The following is a 6,000-nucleotide window of genomic DNA, read 5'->3' as shown; positions in this document are numbered from 1 at the left end:
ACACAGACAGTGGAGATAAGCTCCCCTCGAGGGGCGACGGGCAGTAGGTCAGGAACCTGCCCCTGCCTGCGTTTGGCCTCTGCCTCCTCCGCCTTTGCTTGGCGCTTGGGCTACAGGACCAGTTTCCGGACCGGAGGCTCTGGCCCTCGGGGTCACTGTGAGTATCTACCCGGCCCAAGCCCACAGGAAGTCCACCCCAGGTCTGCTGCTAGTGCGAGTCTGGCTCAGGATTTAGCTTTCCCCAGCCCCTTTCCCTCAGGGTCTCGGCTCTGGCCCTTAGAGTACTGCGGGAGAAGGGGCTCCACTCTCCCGACCTGGGCCTCCCTTTCCTCCTGTGGCACTCCTCTTCAGAACTGCCTCCACCCACGTTTTCACCCGAATCCAGCCAAAGGACAAAAGAAAACAGAAGGCAAATAATCAGAATGTGGGGGAGGAGGCACCTGAGCCCTTGCCCTGAGCCTCCAAGGCACCCCGTGCACTCATCTGGGTAGAGCCCTCAGGTTATCTATTACCCGCCCCCCCCCCACGATCGCACGAAAGGGCCAGAGGGGTCAAACGTGACACCACCGTCTTCAGCACAACCTTTGAGGGCTTCAGGGAGGATTATTCGTGCTGTGGGGGGTGCATCACCGACTCTTCTTGAGAGGTGCGTGGGTGTCTGGAAATGGACGGGGTTAGGGTCCTCTGCATTCAGAACGGCAACGACAGCGCGCGCTCGGGCGAGGCCCCAGGTAAGGGAGGTCAGCCGTGGGGAGCTCAGGTAGCACAGGATATTAGAAACAAGAGGCTGGAGAAGACCTGGAATGCAGCCCACGACTGGGGGGCCTGCGCTGGGGGAAGCCTCCCCTCCCACATGGGGCTTCCCGAGAGGCTGCGATCCCTGAGGGCTTCTCGCCTGGGGCCTCCGCACGCCGCCGCGCGGGGCCGAGCAGGGCGCGGTCGCCGCGACCCCTCCGCGTCGCACGCGCTCCCGAGCCCGCCAGGGGGCAGCGCGGCGCCCGGGGCAGAGTGCGGGCGCGGGGGAGCTGGCCGTCACCTGTTCGACCCGCATGAGGACCAGACCCCTACAGCTCCGGATCCGGCAGGTCCGGGGTGCGCCCGGGAATCTGTGTGCTCCCCAGGGCCGGGGGGCGGTCGGGGCGCCGCGGCTGCCCAAGCCCGGGCTCTGATCCTTGTCCCCGAGCCTAGCCCCTAAGGACCCGGGCCCCAGGTGCGCCCGCCGATCGTCCGGCCGCGGGGCTCCGGGAGGGGGCTGGGCACTAACGCATCTTTGTCCTCCCTTTCTTCCCGCCGCACGCGCTCGCCCGCGGGCGTTTTGAGATCCGCGGCTGCTGGGCGGGGGGCAGCGGGCGAGGCCGGGCGGGGCGGGGGGGCGGGCGGCCGCCGCAGGCCGGTTCGGGGAGCGCCGGGCGGCCGCGCCGCGTGCGCCCGGCAGAGGCGGCCCTGCGTGCCGTACGCCGCGTCCGGGGCGCGCCCGCCGCTATTCAGCTTCCCGGGCTCATTAGCAGTCTCGGTGTGCGGCTCGGCGCGGGCTCACAAAGAGCTGCGGCGGCGGCCCAGCGCTTGGCCTCGCGGAACGAGCGGGCGGCGGCGGGGCGGCGGCGGCGGTGCACCCGCGCGGCCCCGCGCCCGGGCCAGGTAAGCTGGGGGCCGCGGCCACAGCCTGGGGGCGTCCGGGCCGGCGCGGGGTGGGTGTGGGTGCCGGGGCGCGGGGCGGGGCGCAGATGCTGCGGCCCGAGCGCTGCCCGCCCCGGACTCGCGGCACTGCGGGGCGGCGGGGAGCCGCTGGGGTCTGAGGGTGGGGGGCGGACCGGCGCCCCCTGGACCGGCGGGCGGGCGCTGCGAGGCAGAGCAGGAGGCTCGCGCATCCCGGGCGGGGGGCTCCGAGGTGGGGGACGACCCTGCGCGGACGGGGGGCGCTGGCCGGCGGTGCCTGCCAGCTCCGATCCCGCCGGGCTGGCCGGGCGGCTGGTGCGTTCCGCGGCCCCGCTTGGCGTTGGCACCAAGTCCCCGTTCAGGGCAAGTCCCGAGTTTGGGGTCGCTTCTGGGGTTCCTGCCTCCCGGGAAGGCGAGTCCCGTTCTTCGCCCCCTCCCATTTCCCTTCATAATGAGGCCCAGAGGGAGAAACTCCTCAATTAAAAATTCCACCCCCTAGTTCCCCCGGGCCGCCGGCGCGGGGCTAGGGGTGCGGCGCGACCCGCCGTTCGCCTCGGCACCTTCCCGGCTGTGCGCACAGCCTGGGCACTGATGATCCAGGCGAACGTCGAGCCCCCGGTCATTGAGTTGGGCGGCGGGCGGCGGGCCTCGGTGTGCCGAGGCTGGGGGCGAACTTGCCCTGGGCCGGGCGCCAGGAAGAGTCCGGAGGGCGCCGGCGAGGGGCCCGCCCTGTCTGAGCCTCGCCGCGCGTGGAGGCTGAGATTGAGCCTCTTAGTCTTAACTTACTTGCAGAAGGAGGACTTCATTTTTTTCAGATCTGTTCGTTTACTGCCTGACAGGGGCCAGACTCAAATCTGTGGTTAAGAACTCACAGATGACCATGCGGACGGTGAAGTCCCCCACATCAGGACTCTCACCGCAGCACTTCTTTCCGTGGGCTGAGTTGTCCCTGGCCTCTTCAACCTCCGGCCCCCTTGCTGGGATTCCCCCTCCGCCTTTGAGAAACAACAGCGGGTTTTAGAAATAATGACCTGAAAGCTTCCCCAGTGGCCGCGGGAGGACTTTTCCTGGGGTACACATTGGAGGTACTCTGTGGGTACCCAGAGCCTCGGGGTTAGACCCTGGTGAGGTGGCGGGGGGGGGGGGGACTTCTGTGGCCAGCGTCCACCGTGTGGGGCACGTGGTTCTGTTTGTCAGTCCAGAGCTGCCAGCATGTCCCGTCCTGTGTCCTTACTCCAGGCCGGCTGCCTGTGCGGCTTGCATCTGCAGCCCCGGCTGGCCACGGTCTCCTGACATGGAAGCCGCTGCGACTCTGGGCGGTGTGCAGGGAGTTAGTGGCCTGGCTGGAGCTTGCTGGTGGTCCTGGCGCTGAGCCGGCAGCCTCCCCAGGGGATGCCACCAGCACTGGCGGGGAGACCCTTGGCGTGGTCTCTGGAGCTGGGCTGGGTCTGGTGATAGTACTAGTGATGCGGCCCTGCCAGGGTGGGAGCCTGTGTCTCCAGACCTCTTGTCATTTGTTAGGGATCGTGGTGCCCCTCCCCCCACGGCCTGCCTTTCCATCTCGGGAGTAGTGGTGGCTTCTGCGCTGGGAGACATGCAGGCTGAACCAGATGGTGTGTGTGTGTGTGAGAGAGAGAGAGAGAGAGAGAGTGTGAGTGAGAGGTGGGGTAGGCGCTGTCAGAAGAGTGAAGCTGGTGGTGGTCAACTTCGTACTCTCTTCCCGCTGTGTTTCCTCCAGCGCCCAAGCCGGAGTGCGGCTCATTAACTTGTTTGCGTAACAGTCGCCTGAGTAGTTAAAACCCCCTCCCTATTTATATAAAATATTAGTTTCACAGGAATAATTGGTGGGGATGGATTGTGAAATGGAGGTGCATAAATAATTCAATTTGCCAACCAAGCTAAGAAATGCTGGATAAAAATACAGGATAATTGTAAAAGACACCAGTCGCACCCCTGGAAACTGAGAGGGAGCGCTAAAACACCTTGATTTTTCCTAGACACAGCTGAGGAACTCAGAGGAAAAACACACTGGACGGAGAGGTTAGCATCAGGCCAGGCTTTGTGTGGATTGGGCGGCCGTGTGGCGTGTCTTGGGGGAGAGACATACAGGTCCCCTCTGGGCCTCAGCTCCTCCCTGTCCTGGCTCTGCGTGCTTGACCTGGTGACTCAACAGGTGAGGGCCTCTGGTGACACCGCAGTCTGAACTCTTGGAGAGACCTTTGCTGTCAGGGGAGTCAGAGGAGGCTAGGGGCAGGTGGGCACAGAGGCCCTGAGCACATCCCCAGCTGGCCTCAAGGGCCTTCTGGAACAAGGGGCAGAAACCAGCACGCCTGCCTTGCAGCTTGGCCTTCGAGAGACGGAGAGAGCGAGAGAGAGCCTGAGGTGGCGGTAGCTGTGAGTGTGCCAGGTGGCCGTGAGGAATGGGGACGTGTAGACACGGTCAGACAGCTCAGTCCCCAACCTAGGTCCCATTTAATGATTGCTCACCAAAAGGCGGCCCAGGTGCCTGTTGGTGGTTGGACCATGTGCCCACAGGGAGGGTTCTGTGGCTCCATCCCCTGTCTGTGTCCCCCGCCCACTACCTGGGTTGGGTCCAGTTCGTGCCTCCGAGGAGCCTGCTGGCACAGGCTGAGTCAGCTGGCGTGGGCCGTCTTCCATAGCCTTTCCCGAAGTCAGTTCATTCCCTCCCTGTCCTCTCTTGGACACATGAGGGAGGACAGTAACCTCAAGGTCACAAAACCAGGCTCTCTCCATGGGGCTCACGGTTCCCCAGTGTGCTAGGGAGTCCTCCATATTGGTGGGGTGCCATTGATCTGGGAATTAGGATTTCTGTGCTGGCTGTGGGATTTTGTAAGTTGGGCTGCATGGTTGCCTCTTGGCAGGTGGGCCCCAGGCCAGGTCTGGTGTTCCTTGCTCAGTCCCTCCGTGGCTTCCCAGTGCTCACTCCACACACACATTCTTTGGTCTGATTTTCTCAACTTCCCTTCCTTGCTCCCAACCATGGTCCCTCCTGGCAGACGGATCACTGCCCAGGCTTGCCCTGGATTATTCCCACCCTGTCCCCTTGGCCTGGGGCCCTTGTGTCCATCCTTGATGATCCCAGCTAAATGTGGACTCCTTTCCTCTTATCCCCTCATCTTCAAATTTGCCAAGCTTATGCCTGACTCAGGGCCTTTGCACCTGCCATTCCCTCTCCTTGGCATGGCTTCCTCCAGATGTCCACCTGGATTGCTCCCTCACTTGTTCTGTGGTTCTATGCCAGCTCCTTGACCCCCTACATAAATTAATGTCACTTCCCACTTTTTTGTTAATGCTGCTTTATGTTTCTTCTTAGTATTTAACGTTCAATTTGTTATTTATATACCCGTCTTTTTATTGACTCTTACTACTCCAGTGTAAAGACCTTCTCCTCCTTTCTATTCCTGGCAGCTAGAACAGTGCCAGGCACCTCTTGACCCTTAGTGCTCCTTGATGGAGGGACGAATGGATGAGTGAGACCCCAGGAGTGGCCCTCTTCCTTTCAGCCTGGCTCCCTGCTCCTTTTCCCCAGCCCCAGGGCTGGAACTGAGCTGTACTCACATTTGTACTCACGGTTGGTTGGATCCTGCCTAGAAGTCAGCACAGAACCTCACGCTCAGTGGGCAGATGGGAAGAGCTGTGGAATTATACGGTGCAGGCATGTTTTCATATAGGCCAGGAGACAGCATGGTTGGAAAGGCAATCCGGCCCAAAGAGTGGGCGTCCTGACTTCACAGAAACTCCTTTTTGGATTTTCGGTTGTTTGGATGGTGTGCCGTCGGGCTGTCCCTGCTGCCAGAGCCCCGCTCTGTGTTGTCCCTGCAGTCACCTGGGATAGAGAGGCGCTGGGAGTGAGACATCCTCTTGCCCAGGTTCCCTTTCTTCCTCCATCTGGATGTTTCTAAACTTGTCTTGTACCTTATGTCAGACCCGGCATCTCAAGGCTCCCAGCCAGTCTGCCTGCCCCGTGTCTGCCAGCCTCCCGCTCCCGAAGCCTTCCCCAACCCGATCCTCCTGCCTGTGCCGTGGTCTCGCCGGGGAAGGCACGCTGGTGGTATCAGGAGGAAGGCAGCCTGAGGTTGGGAAGGACGGTGGGGTTTGGAGGAATGAGAGCTCCATTCAAAGAACGTGGCTCTGCCGCTAATCCCTGGGGCCTTGGACAACTCACTGGCCTTGGGAGCCTTTCTCAGTTTCTGTCCTACTGACATTATGCATCTTGCTTGCAGTTGTTTTGGGGGACACATAACTATATATACAGTTTCCAGTACTGAACTGATGCTCAGTGTCATTACCACGCCTAGGGCTTTGCGGGGTGCTCATGTGACC

At 62.1% G+C, this 6,000-nt stretch overlaps 1 protein-coding gene across 1 annotated transcript in view; it reads left to right on the top strand.

The window, feature by feature from the left end:
• The first annotated feature begins 1,019 nt into the window (after positions 1–1,019).
• APBA2 (amyloid beta precursor protein binding family A member 2) overlaps positions 1,020–6,000 on the top strand; it is a 235,930-nt gene continuing 230,949 nt past the window's right edge. Inside the window, exon 1 of the mRNA XM_045795359.2 lies at positions 1,020–1,210. The gene's annotated coding sequence lies outside the window, so the exon portion shown is untranslated. The remainder of the gene's footprint in view (positions 1,211–6,000) is intronic.

Source organism: Ursus americanus, chromosome 28 (genome assembly GCF_024610735.1).
Source record: "Ursus americanus isolate L20-20 chromosome 28, mUrsAme1.1.p, whole genome shotgun sequence".
In the NCBI taxonomy this organism is placed as follows: domain Eukaryota; kingdom Metazoa; phylum Chordata; class Mammalia; order Carnivora; family Ursidae; genus Ursus; species Ursus americanus.
Note: the sequence above shows the minus strand (reverse complement) of the source record. Positions and strands in the feature narration are given on the sequence as shown.